Raw genomic sequence first — 13,828 nt, forward strand, 5'->3', positions numbered from 1 at the left:
GTGAAGCATCATTCTGTGTCAAATGACGGCAAGATACCGGGGTTTTGTTTTTGTTAGTTTTCTTTTTCTTTCATTTGTTATAACGTTTGAGAAGAATTGTGCGAATTCAACACAAAGATCACAATCGCCCAACTCTTGAGGTTGACCATTGTTTCTGCAAAGTCAAATCTTTACTCTCCAAGACGAGGTTATTTATCACAATGGTTATTTATCAGCGTGACAAATTTTTTCCGATTTTGCGGCTCATTTTGTTGAAACTCAAGCACGCTTCCAACAGACCTGTTTATTTTCATGACTTATGCGCTGCTTACAGTGCACTACCACAAAAATCCTCCCGTATCATGTTTCAACACACGTATGCAAGCTCGAAAATTACACAATTACAGGGGGAAATCTCACAAAAATCCTTTCCAGCGAAAAATTGAAACAAACAACATATTTACTTTTAGAGACAAAAAACCCTTCCTATTTCAATTGCGGGCGTGCAAACAAGACACACAATCCGTGTCACAAAGCATATGCAATTAAATAAATTTCTGACAGTTCACATCAAACCCTTTTTGAAAAAACCTTGACCGTAAATAATAAAGCACAAAGGAGACAACAAGCTTTCATTCATTTCACTGTCACATTTTAATTTTTTTTTACCTTTGCAGAGTTGAGTCACAAAATGAATGTAACTTGCCAGACAGCTTGGATGCGACTTCAGTAAACACTGTGATGCATTCAAGGCGTTCGATTCTTTCAATGTTCGTTAAATCCATAAAAGAATTGCCATTTGATTTGAGTTTTGTATATACCACCAAGTTAGTAAAATATTTGAAACAAAGCTCACTTGATATCCAACGGCGAAAAATGAAATTGTTGTCGGAAATCATTACTCGTCACTTTAAAGATTCCAGATATTTATTTTTCCCCGACTGTCTTGCTCATCCAATTGACGTTCCATTGTTGAGCTCCATGAGGGTATATTTTGTTTAAAGATCCACTAAAACGCTATTCGCGTTACAATGACTTTCGACGGCATTGAAGGTTAACAACAATTAGTGAAATTTCCAATTGTTACCGGAAGACTGTGCAGAGCTGAGTACAAATAAATACATTCAGTCAAATAGCCAGACAACAGAGATCACCGATCCACTTAAGATGTTCGATCCCTTTTCTGTCTTTGTTGAACCCATAAGTTATCAGAGAATTTTCCATTTGGTTTCAGTGTTGTACATAACAGCACACTTGGCAAAATATTAGAATTACAGCTCAGTTTGATTTCGGCTCGACGGGCGAAAGATTGTTGTCGAAGTCCATTACTCGTCGCTTTTAAGATTCCAGATATTTGTTTTTCACCGCCTGTCTTGATTATCCAATTGACGTTCCATTCTTGAGCTCCATAAGGGTATATTTTGTTTAAAGATGCACTAAAACGCCATTCGCGTTACAATGACTTTCGACGCCATTGCAGGTAATGTTCTCCTGTGTGCACCAGAGAAAGCTTAGCATTAGCTCCAACCCCCTCAAACCCAACACAATAGGCACAGAAGACTCTATGCACAAAGATACCACTTAGGATGGGAGTGAGAGGCAAGACTTTTACGGACACGGAAAAAAAAAATAAAATAAAATAAATAAATAAATAAATAAATAAAACGACAATATATTACCTATTTTCCGACTGGGTTGCCAGGCAATCCAGAAGATGAGCATGACGGCAATGGAGAGATACAAAACACTAAACAAATAAAGATAACGCCTGTTTGAAACTTTGTTGCTACGCTCGAGAATTTTTTTTTTACAAAAACCTTTCATCGATCGATCCTGTCTTGGGTTCCAGTCCTTCCCCGACAGGTCATGCAAAATTTTTCCAAGAGTTTCGCAACATCACATCGATTTTACTTGTTTAGATCATCGGTGACTCCTATTTTTAAGACATGAATCAATTGCTCTTCTTACAATTTACAAAATATGATGAAATGAAAAAAATCAAAATGTAAGAAGTTATCTTTCTAAGATTCTTCTTTCCTTGTGTCCTGAATTCCGGAAGTGGTTACAACGGGAGGCGCTTGCGAAAGCATTCGTTGAGGATTAACTCTACTGTTTACGACATCCCCAGTGGCATGCAATTATCTAAAAGACCCACTCCTATATTTCTGTCCACAGAAACCTTCCCTCTAACATATTATTTTTATGATTTTCGACGGTTGAGTAGATGAGGCTACATCTCGTTATGATGACCCATCTATCGAAATCAGAGCATTTTTCCCATGCCTTTTTCTCCGAAACAAAGTCGGTGACCCCCCCAACTTTTTTCATTTTTGGAAGAAGCAATTTATGACCTAACTTCACGCGAGAAGTGAAACAAATTTCAATTTGGGAAGATTTTCGTGCGAACGTCCTTAATTTAATGTTGGAGTGTTTTGGCAAGTTTCGACGGTGTGATGTTCGTCTACAACGTTGATACGTTTCGGATACGTGTGCAAATTTGATTTGAATACGCTACGTGTGGACGGAAATATTTTTGAATCCAGAAAGAAAAAGTTGCGGATTCAAAAATATCCGGATACGTGTGAAAGGGGCCTCAGGCTCGGATTGGTTGATATTTTTACAAACACACAAATCAATATGATTGGTTCGTTTGATTGGTAATACCTAGGGGACGCGTGACTGCTAAGTTGCCATTGGACCCTTTGTTAAGTATTATCAGAAACCCATAAGGGTTGAAACGTGTAACGCGCGTTCACAGCTTCCGAATTTTCAGTGCGAACTGATTGGCTGAATAGTTCAGTGCTAAGTACCATATTTGGAAACCTCTTGCTCTTGTTGTTCCAAATATGGTACTTAGCAAATTGAATAATCAGAAGCTTGTTTCCCAGCACACAAGGGGCCGTTACACGTTTCAACCCTTGTGGGTTTCTGGTATTAATTTCACACGTTTGACAGCTGGTGTGTGAATGAAAGTGAGATTCACGTTCAAGGTAACCAGGGGTTTTTAGGCAAGGATCTCATGGATATACACAGCAACCATAGCTCTTAAAAATGACCATTCTAAATCAGTTTCTAGAACTAAATATTGCTATAGCAATAAGGTAAACGAACGTTTAGACCTAATCACTGAAATGGGCACTTTGACTTAATCTGTAAAATGAGAGTTTAACCTAAGGACTCGTGGTGGGTATATTCATGAGATCTTTCCTGGTTTTTATCTTCTCGTCGCTTCGGGACTCGTTTTCGCCTCTTCGCGGCTCTCTCGCAGCTCAAGAAAAACCTCTTTGACCAAAGCGCGTGACCAAAGCGGGCGGTTCGACTAAAGGGACTGCGAGCAGTCTTAAACAATTGAGTTATCCACTGGGTAGAGATTTAAAAGTCATATAAAAACAGACTTTATATTCAGACACATTAGACATAAAAAATGACGAGTTATCCATCTCTGTAATGTAACCTATTGAATCCAAAGACTGGACGTTAAGCAAATGTAACTTGGAAACAACTTCAAACAAGCAAACTGTCAGGCAATAGGGAACTTTAGCAACAAGGACGGCAACGGCAACGAGAACGTCGTCTTTTAAATGTGAATTCGTGTTATTGTAATCGCTTCGCGACTATTCCAAGCATTTTAATGTTACAAAGTTGTGGCAAACCCTTAAGAACGAAACTAGTATGAACGGACCTCAATTTATGGGAGAAAAGGAAAATTTATCCTCTAAGGCTGACCTTCTCCCTAAAACCTCAACTTTAGTCATTTCAAGTTTTTGTTTTGCTAAAGACGGCAAAGAAATATACAAAAATGAAAAGATGCGCGTGCAGGACGTGCAATGCTATTGCTTTTGCTCGCTAAATATGCAAATTTTTGACGTTGTCGTTGCCGTCGCCGTTGTAGTTGCTAAAGCTCCCCAATAAGCTAGGATTGTACCGTGATGTTGCCTGCTTTAAGCGTACTGTCCATGAAGAGTTTCCAGTCGTGTTCATTGAAGTTTTTGAAAATCAAGTGTAAACCGTTGAAGTGAACAGAAAGCGTTATGTTTTAAGTGTTACGAAGGGCGAAATCGATCCTTACAAATCCTCCTTAACTTCATACCCTGCACAGGAAATAGGGAGTCCAAGAGTCAAAGAAAAATGTTTGTATTAAGCGAGATTTAAATACTCAAACTTTGGACTACATGTCTACCATGGCCAGCTCAGTGGCCTAGAGCACTGGTGGGTCATAAGTTGAAATCTCGCCATATCAAATATTTTTCTTTGAATCTCAGAATCCCCATTTCCTTAATACACAGGACATGAAGTTCAGGAGGATTTGTGAGGGTTTCGCGCTTCATACTACCCAACCCGTTTACTGTAGCTATAGTTGCAATAACACTACGTTTCTAGTTCACTTATATGTTCTCCAGTTCTTCTGCCTTCGACCTTAAAAACTTCGCTGCGTCGGATCCCTTGTTTTGAACAATATCTCTGATTGTGAAGCCCAAATCTATGGCACCAAAAACCACAAACGCAGCACCGACTCCAATCATCAGTCCTCCAGCAAGTCTGGCTCCCTGTGCGCCAGCTTGTCTTGCTCCCTGTGCTCCAACCTCTCTCGCTCCTTGTGCACCAGCCTGCCTTGCTCTTTGTGCACCAGACTGTCTGGCTCCTTGTGCTCCAACCTGTCTTGCTCCTTGTGCTCCAACCTGTCTTGCTCCTTGTGCTCCAATCTGTCTTGCTCCTTGTGCACCAGCCTGTCTGGCTCCCTGAGCGCCAGCTTGTTTTGCTCCCTGTGCCCCAGCCTGTCTCTCTCCCTGTGCAACGCCTTGTGCACCGGCCTGTGCAACGTTCATGTTGACTCTTTCAGCTACTTTCACTATGTTGGGAGGGAGCCCTATAAGGGGCAAAATGCTCTTTTGAAGGAATTTTATTACGGGCTGGCTCAGACAGCTCCAAGATATATACAGCGAGACAACACATGTACAGCAGCCTTGCCTTCTACTTGTAACCTACCCACTTCTGTATTATATTATGCACATCGTTTATGCCATCGAAAGCCTCCTGCAACTTCTTTTCGGCTGTCTGGATTTCAGACGAGTTGATGATGGTAGGCTCTACGATGCTTGAGCCAATTTTCACCCCAGCTCCAAATGTAAATATTGTCGAAATTCCTCCAGTCAATTGTCAAAAGCCCTCCAACTATTGTAGCGCTAGTCCCTGAGGCTTGTGCTATCTTGGAATCCATCCAGACTTGATCGAGTTTGTCAGCCGCTACACGAAGACTCTCAGCGGTATTTTTGGCTTTAGGAACCACTTTGTCTACCTTCTCTTTAAGCTCCTCCAGATCTTTTCTTTGTTCCTCCTTTTCTGCCTCCGACAGATCGTTGAAATTTGTTAGTTCTTCTAGGTTGTCTTCCATCTTTATGCGTTCTGATCTGTAAACACAATTAAAGCAAAATTTAGTTTACTAAAGCTATCAGTATTATAAAGTATATTCCAAATAAAAGAGTTTCCTTGACTTCCCAGCCTGGAAGTCAGGTCCACAATGTGCGAAATCTATACTATTCATCAGAGTCATCCATACTCTTTTAAAAGTGCCAGTCAAGTCAGTAAACATTTCGAGCTTCCGGTTTCCTTGATTAATTATTCGACCTTCTACCTTATCCAGCATTATGTTCTACTTTCGCTTTTAGCAATTAACATTTTGTAGTGACTTTGGACAAACCAACGCCTCCGTATGACGTTGTTTGCTTGTGTTTTACTTTGTCTCTTCACGTAGTGACTTTTAATAAACCCATTCCTCTATTTCTCTATAGAAATCGATTTCATTTACGCAATTGCGTTGGCGTGGCTCTGGTGTCGTATTGCACATCCGTGAATAAATCAAACTTTGAACCGAGAGTGGCCTGGAGCGAATAGTAAAATATTCATTTATAAATTATTCTTAGGAATTTGCATCAGTTGTTTGCGTAGTCAAGTGGATTAATTAGTAAGCAACAGATTCAGAGGTAGGGAGTTCAAGATCAAGTTTTGGTGAGTATATAGAAAGGTTTTGAAAAACATGAAATATCTGTGAGTAGTGTAATGTAGAGGATAAGGGCATAGATGTGCAAAGGAAGGGTGGGGTACGACAGAGGTTCGGGAGAGGATCAGGGAGGAGTAGGTGAGTAGAGGGGAGGAAAATATGCCTAGTTATTTTTAGACCCCCTAAAAAAACCAAGCCCCTGTTTTTTTAACTACACCCCCAAAAAAGAAAAATTCCTTTTTTAGACAGTTGATTAAAAAAAAATGGTTTGAAAAAAAAGAACTGGTTTAATTAAAAGAAATTCAAGCCAAAAAAAAAAAAAAATTCAACCACAACACATTCATTACAAAAACTTTGTTTGTATGCCAGATATTTAACGATGGTCGGGCGATTCACACGTTTAAGGTGTGACGGTGAATTGGATGTACTGCGCAAGAACAGAACCTCATCCATCTCAAGATATCCGAGTAACGTAGTATCTAATTGAACTCGGATATCAGAATGGAGGAAAAAGAGAGTAGAGACGAGTGGAGAGGAAATAAAGTTTCCGGCCTCCTCCACAGGTTTTTTTAGGCTTACTAAAGGCAGCGCGGCGGTGCGGTGAAAACGGGTGGCGTGCGAGGGTAATGGGAAAGGGCGCAGAGCGGGAGGTAGTTCCCTTTCGTCCCTGCGTTCCTCACCTCCTCAGTCTTTTTTAGAGAAAGTCTTCCATATGTCAAATTTTTAAGTGTAGGGAGATTTCGCCTGTCAAGTGGCCTCTTCAACTGGAGGTTACTAACGTCAGGAATCTCAAACCACCCACTCCAAAAGTGGTGTTGGTCGCTCACGGAAGCTTCAGACCAAATGATTGCCTGAGAAGCTTTCGTTATTAAAAAAATCAAGGCAAGCCAGTCGTTATGGATAGCAATTATAATTAAATTTCATTGTGTGGCACACATGTGCCGACACTCCTTAAGGACATTCGCACCCATTGCTACTGCGCATCCTTACAGCGCACGCAAATTCACATGCCACGTCATGCACCAAGCGCGCGCGCTAAGTACTGAAATGAACAAAAATGAACGAAAAAATCAGTGTGGGAAGTTAAAAAAAATTCAAGATTTCTGTCCGCGGGACATGGAATCCTGCCATCTTGCGGCTGCAAGGCGCATAATACTATGGTCGCTAAATGCGAACTTGTTCTTTAAGGAACCTCAACAGTTAACTAAATTCACTTGATGGGTCCACTTAAACAAAGTCTGGTAGAGAACATTTCACTTCAAAGACGTAATTGCAATATTTTTAGGCTTACAGACTCTGTGGCCCTAATCGCTAAAGAAGACGGATTTTTTCAGATTTAGGGTGTTCTTCCGGGCAATTTCTCTCCAAAACGACATCTGACATCACTAACTCATCATCTTTCAATGGTAAAATTTGCGGAAAACAATCAAAAAATGGCTGAAACTTGTCAGTTTAGTCGTTAGGTGACAACTGCAACTTTACCGCTCGGATTAATCTGTTCCACATGGGAACCAAATGAGATGTATGTCCCACTGAAACTACGAAGTTGATGATTTATCGTTTTAACTATCCTGAAACAATTACAGAGTACAAATTCAAGGTGTCACTGATCAACCAATCTCACATTACCACACTACTGATTACTTTTTGAGGTTTAATTTTAGCTTAGAGTTATACAGTGCTGGAGTCCACAATTCCTGTTTAAGCAGAACAAAACCAAGGCGCCCACTTGAATACCAAACGGAAAGGAAAGCCTTGGTTACTTTCTTTATTGCCGAAATACCCTTACATCTAATACCAAATACTTTTCCGCCGACTGTTTACTGATGAGTCCTATGAAGCCACTAACGTTGGGAGCTGGCTTCATATCTCAGTTGGTTAGAGCGTCGCACCGGAATCGCGAGGTCACGGGTTCAAACCCCGTTAAAATCCTGAATTTTTCAGGCTTCTCTACGCAATTGTAAATATTGCGTTCATAACTGCGAAGATCACAGCCTCACTTGATTTCATATCCGCAGTTCATATATGATTCATTTCATATACCATTTCATCATTGCTTGTGCTTATGTCGTAGTGAAAACCTGTCCTAAGTCAACCTTAAAAAACCCATCCAGCGTCGACTTGCCGCTCAAATAATAGGCTTCGCCCTTCACTAGTTCTTTAAATCTTACAATTTTATCCTTTATACGTGCCCTTGGAATGATCAACGTTGTTTGAAAGTCTGGTTAAGGGTCTCTAACTAAGACAAAATTAGAAATAGCGCTCATGAAAAAGCGATTTAGTGGATACCATTTTGATCAAGAACGAGGAATGTTTTCCAAGGCAAAGTAAGTATAGATCCTAGGCTGATATTGTATATTTATTTTACATTTCTTACCCTTCCATTAAATGACTGGCATTCCCATTATTTTCGATGACAAAGAAAAAAAAACAATTTAATATGTTCAATTGCTTCGAACTCTGTACCACGTCCATAGTAGCCAGTCCAATATTTGTACACTTTAGATAAGAGCAAAGATTTAGAGACTTGGAAGCTCCGTCAAGTATTGTCTTTAGTATTTATCTCAGCTTCCATAATCCCGCCTGCCTAACGTTTTCTATATAGAAGTGAACCAATGGCATTCCTGTGCAATTTTAGAAAGAGAATGCTGAATTATAGACACATGCATCAGAGAAGACTTTCCGCTATATATACAAACACCACAGTCATAACTGTTTCGAGATAAATAGCGATCTAATGTTTTTTTTTAAGCGCCCACCGAGAAGTAATCCTGAGCTGTCTTACTTGAATTTATACAACGGTCACGGTCAACTGACAACGGTCACTAAAAGAACCTTCATGACCTTTTAAATGTTCGTCTGAATGACGTCTGTATGGGTTTTCGCAGTGGTAAATATGTGAGTTGCAATTGATTTTGTTTCAAACTTTTGCCTTAATTAAGACATTTACCCTGCCGTATATATATGACCCGGGCTCTTGTTAAGCTGTTACTCACCTTAACTTTCTTCTTTAAACTTTTCATGATAAGACAAGTTTCAACTGATTGAAGAGCAAAAACGGGACTCGCATTTTATAACAAAAAGCTAGCGAGGCATAACGGAAAAATAAGTTGCCTGCCCGTGCAAGCACAGCAATTAATATGTACTTATTGACTGAGTGGGAGGGCTGGACGGGAAAATATTTGGCCCGAGGTCATGGCGTACGGACCGAGCGCAGCGAGATCCTTGCGCCATGACCGAGGGCCAAATATTTTCCCGTCCGGCCCGACCTAACTCAGTCAATAAGCATTTTATCATATGACCACCGCGCTTTTCCTTTTTTTTTCGGGGTAAAAAAATTCGGAATGTTCACTTACGTCGCTCATTTTGACCGAAAAGTCGGGATTTATATAACAACAAAGTTGTTTTAGTTCGCATCTCGCGCGCGCATTCATTGCAAAACTATTGAGAAAATCCCCGTATGAGGGCCGTAAGCGTACGCTTTTTCCGGCCCTGCTCGCGCCATCGCGTACGGCCGTCATACGGGGAAAGCGCGCGCGGGGCCGTACTGGTCATATGATAAGATACCTTATGTAATATAGGGTGCGTTCCTTTAAGCATCACTGATAACTTATTATCCAAGATCACTTGGATCATGGTGCATCAAAAAAACCGAAAAATCCTTTCCCAGCGGAGTGGATTCATCGGTTCCTTTTATGCACCGTGATCCAAGTCATGATCTTGGATCAATGATCCTTTTGCGGATCATCTCAAAAGAACGCGCCCTATATTGGCAGCATTCAAGTGAGTATTGCAAATGAACTCCCTGTTTATTCATACATAAGGACTTTATTGTTAGTGGTTATAAGTGTTCAGTTGGCTCTCGTATGCCTGTTTGACCTATCTTTGAGATAAACGGAAAATGCCATTGAAACTCAGGCTGTTTTTCCTATCCCTGCTTTCTGCAATTTAACCCTATTTTGAGATAATATAGTTTTTTTTTAACGTAGCAGTAGTCAGAGTCACGCATTGTAGTAGTCCGGTGTGGTCGTCTTCGTAGACGTGGCAGTGGTCGGAGTATGGCTTTGTCTCAGCACCTTAACCGATGTAAAATAGCCACTTTTGTTATGTTAAACATCAGATGCTCAGCGACCGCACCCTTAAGTTCCAGTCCCTGCTTTAGGTGCGCATATTCACAGTTACCGTCTACATCTACATGTTCCAGCACTCGGCAAAGTCCCTTTTTGACTTATGGCTGTTTCTGCTTCACTTCTGCTTAGGTAGCCTCATACACCAAAAGCCTTTCTAGAGACATCAATGCCAAGCCGGCCACTTCTGCTGGAGAGAACAGGGCAGCCACAACACCGGGGACTTCATCCCCTACTTTTCTCGAATAGTGTGTGGGTTCTTTAACGTCCCACACGGAACTTATGAACGTAGAAAATTTTGTCACACGGGGCCTACGGTTTATAGTCCTTATCCGAGAAGACTTGAAAGTCTAACCATTTGCAGATGAAATTACAGAGGCAGCCTTTTCTCCTCACGAAGTTGCAGCGTTGACACTGATTAAAAAGTTTCTAAAAAGTAAAACGTTTCGATCACTTCGGTGCCCTTCATCAGATGATGATCACCGGAGTGATCGAAACGTTTTACTTTTTAAAAACTTTTTAATCAGTGTCAACGCTGCAATTTCGTTTTATATCATGCCTGATTACAACTATGGTATTTATATAATTAATCGCATTTTCTCCTCATTTTATCCTATTTTAAAATCCTGGGTGTTGATCCGGCTGGGGTTCGAATCCGCCACCTTCCGCGTCACAGCCCGAGTTAAGTGAGCAAAAGCTGCAATCTTTGCAGAAATTGAAACTGTACTGCATACATTTATCCAACCTTTGAGCAACTAGGGCCATCTAAATATTTCAGCTGTTTGTAGGAGACAGCAGGTCTCCTGGCCGGCTATGGATAGCTATGATCTTTTGTTTTCTCCTAACTGGATAAGCGAAGCGAAGCGTTAAGTGCTATTGGGAGCACTGAAAACTAGTCAGAGTCTAAAACAATAAAGCGAAAAAGAAAAAGCCAGGATTACTAAATTGACACTTTAAATAGAATGAGATATATATGTTGTGGTTTAATTTTGTTTTTGGTTTGAGTTTTTTTCAAACCGGTTTAATTAATTAACTGTCTAAAAAAGGGATTTTTCTTTTTTCGGGGGTGTAGTAAAAAAAACCCGGGGCCTTTTTTAGGGGGTGTGAAAAAGAAATAGACGTCTTTTCTGCTCTGCTACTCACCTATCTCTCCCTGATGCTCCCTATTACCTCCACCCTTCCTGCACACCTCTAACCCCCCTTATGCCTACCCCCTCTACAGCACTCTCTGCCCAATAGCCCGCGATGGCTCCTTGCACCATCCAACATATGAAGCCAACAGCACCAAAGCAACATACCTATCAAGCAAGGAGATATAGAATAACTAAACACTAAGCAATAATTTTTTTGTCTCTTAACCTATCAATCTGAGTTCATCGATGCTGCGGTTTAAAAGTAAAAGAGGCAACGTTTCTGCGGAATAGAAAGTTAGCAGATGACATAATCCGTGGCTTATTTAATCAGTGGACCTTTTAGACTTTTTTTTTTCTCGGCAAAAATGCCGGGGGAAAGCACGTTTAAACGTGACGTGTTACGTGACTCTTGATTTGAAGGGGGATGTGTCACTAAATTCAGCCAAAGTCACCGACTCAGGAACCTCAACTGAATCAAGCAAAACGTAAAATAAGTAAAACAATGAGAGAAGGTTTGAATAAAACAGCAAACACAAAAGGAAGCAGGGATCGATGAGAAAAATTGAACACGATTAAGATGAATTGCATTTTGAGTTTTTGAAAAGTGTTCATGCATCCTAAACGTTTTTCAAAGTTTATCTCAGTGTTGTTTGTAACTTAAATGTGTGCTGGACAAACATTTTAAACGAAGCTTTCATAATTGTTGTTTAAAAGTAATTTCTTGGTTATTGTTAAGTTGCATATCAATTCGGAGGAAGGAATTGGTAATACTACAAAAAATGAACTGCACTACTGCGACACAGCCTCTTTAATATCTGATTAGAAAGACATTTACCATGACTTTGACTTCAGAGGGTTCTCTTGTGTCTTCTGCCTCCAAACTGTTCTTGTGAAGCAAACAAATACCGAGAAGGATGATTGCTGCGTCGACAATAATTGCAGATATCTGTACTGAAGCTCCGATCTGTACATCGTGTACATAATAAAGACCACAATATACTGGTGCAATGAGACAAGCAGCGCCAGCAAAAAATTCAGAACACATTTTGATCCCATCCCCGTCCGTCATATTATCGTTAGTTGTGCCGTCATTCAAACCTACGCCCTCGCCGGCAACGTTGCCATAATCGCAAGTTTGAAGTTCGAGTGAATGCTCGAGGAATAATAAGAAACACAGTAAACGATAATCTATGATCAAAGCCTTATAAGTAACTAACATAATATCAGACCAACCGGAGTTATCTTGAACTCTACTCAATTGCAAATCATCGTCGACATTGACCTGAGAGTCAACCCATTCCATCAAGTTAAAGAACGAAATTATTCTAAGATAAAACTGGGCATTCTCTCTATACAACGAACAGGGAATCGTGTGCCGTAAATACAGATATATAGCCAGTTGAATTGGTTTCTGAACGAGAAAGAGGATTTTGTCCAGAACCATAAGAATCCACTGAATGTGTGCCTCTCCGTTAGAAACCGAATCGTTAATAGCTTTAGCTTTATTATTGAACGCAAGTGCAAGAAGAACAAGTTCTAAGACGAATAAAGGGAATGTTACGCAGCCAACCACAACTCCCATGCAAGGTTGTTGTCTACCCAAAGTTGGTTCATTCGTGCCATGTCCTCTTAGTCGAAAATCAGCATAGCATCGAACAAAATGAAGACAATTCCAATAATGGATACGGCCGAAGGACGGAAAGAGACCTTAACGAGCATGTTGTTTGAATACGTGAAGACATTAATAGAAGCGACCAGAGCCCCAATAAAATAATAATAATAATAATAATAATAATAATAATAATAATAATAATAATAATAATAATAATAATAACGTCTTTATTAAAAGCATCCGATAAAATTACATATCTGATGAACGCAAGAAAGAAGAAAGAACGCAAAAAAAGTTTCTCGTGAAGAGCACAGTGTTGCAAAACCTCTGATCCAAACTCCACAGATGCTAAGGGTAAGGGTGACTAGATAAAACACTCCAGACCTGTGCCACAAGCAAAGATTACTTGGGATGCTGCTATTGTAGTATTGACGTCGTGCTTGGTTTGGCATTCTGGCTGGTGTATACTGAGTAGTTGTTGTCACGGCTCAACATTTCAACAGCTAACATCAACTAGGATGCCGTTCTCACTGTGATTTTCCCGTGAACTTCGTCGGGAATGAATTTAAACATTTCCTTCCTTGTCTTCCTTCTGTTCGTGACAAGCAGAATCATAAACAATGTTGACCTCGAAATGCACCGGAGTGCGTCCGTGTATATAGTCACAGCGGAAGTGAAATCTTTCCCAGAAAAATGAACGATAATAGATTGACAGCTAATGTAATGTTTTCCCGGCTCAGGCTGTTTCGGTTTCGTATTCTTTGTTTTCAAAAACGGTTTGAGGGAACCTAAAAAGGTTTAATTAACATAATTAAGGAATTTTCCTTGACCTGAAAATCTGGATTAGCTTAGCCGGAAAATAAAGCATCGTACTAGTCACACTGAACTACAACCTCGCTCGACATTTGAATATCATAAAAACCGAAATTTGAAGCTTTACGCCTTCATCAACTCATTTCGGTAAAACTTCTATTCTCAG

Source organism: Montipora foliosa, chromosome 1 (assembly GCF_036669935.1).
Source record: "Montipora foliosa isolate CH-2021 chromosome 1, ASM3666993v2, whole genome shotgun sequence".
NCBI lineage: Eukaryota > Metazoa > Cnidaria > Anthozoa > Scleractinia > Acroporidae > Montipora > Montipora foliosa.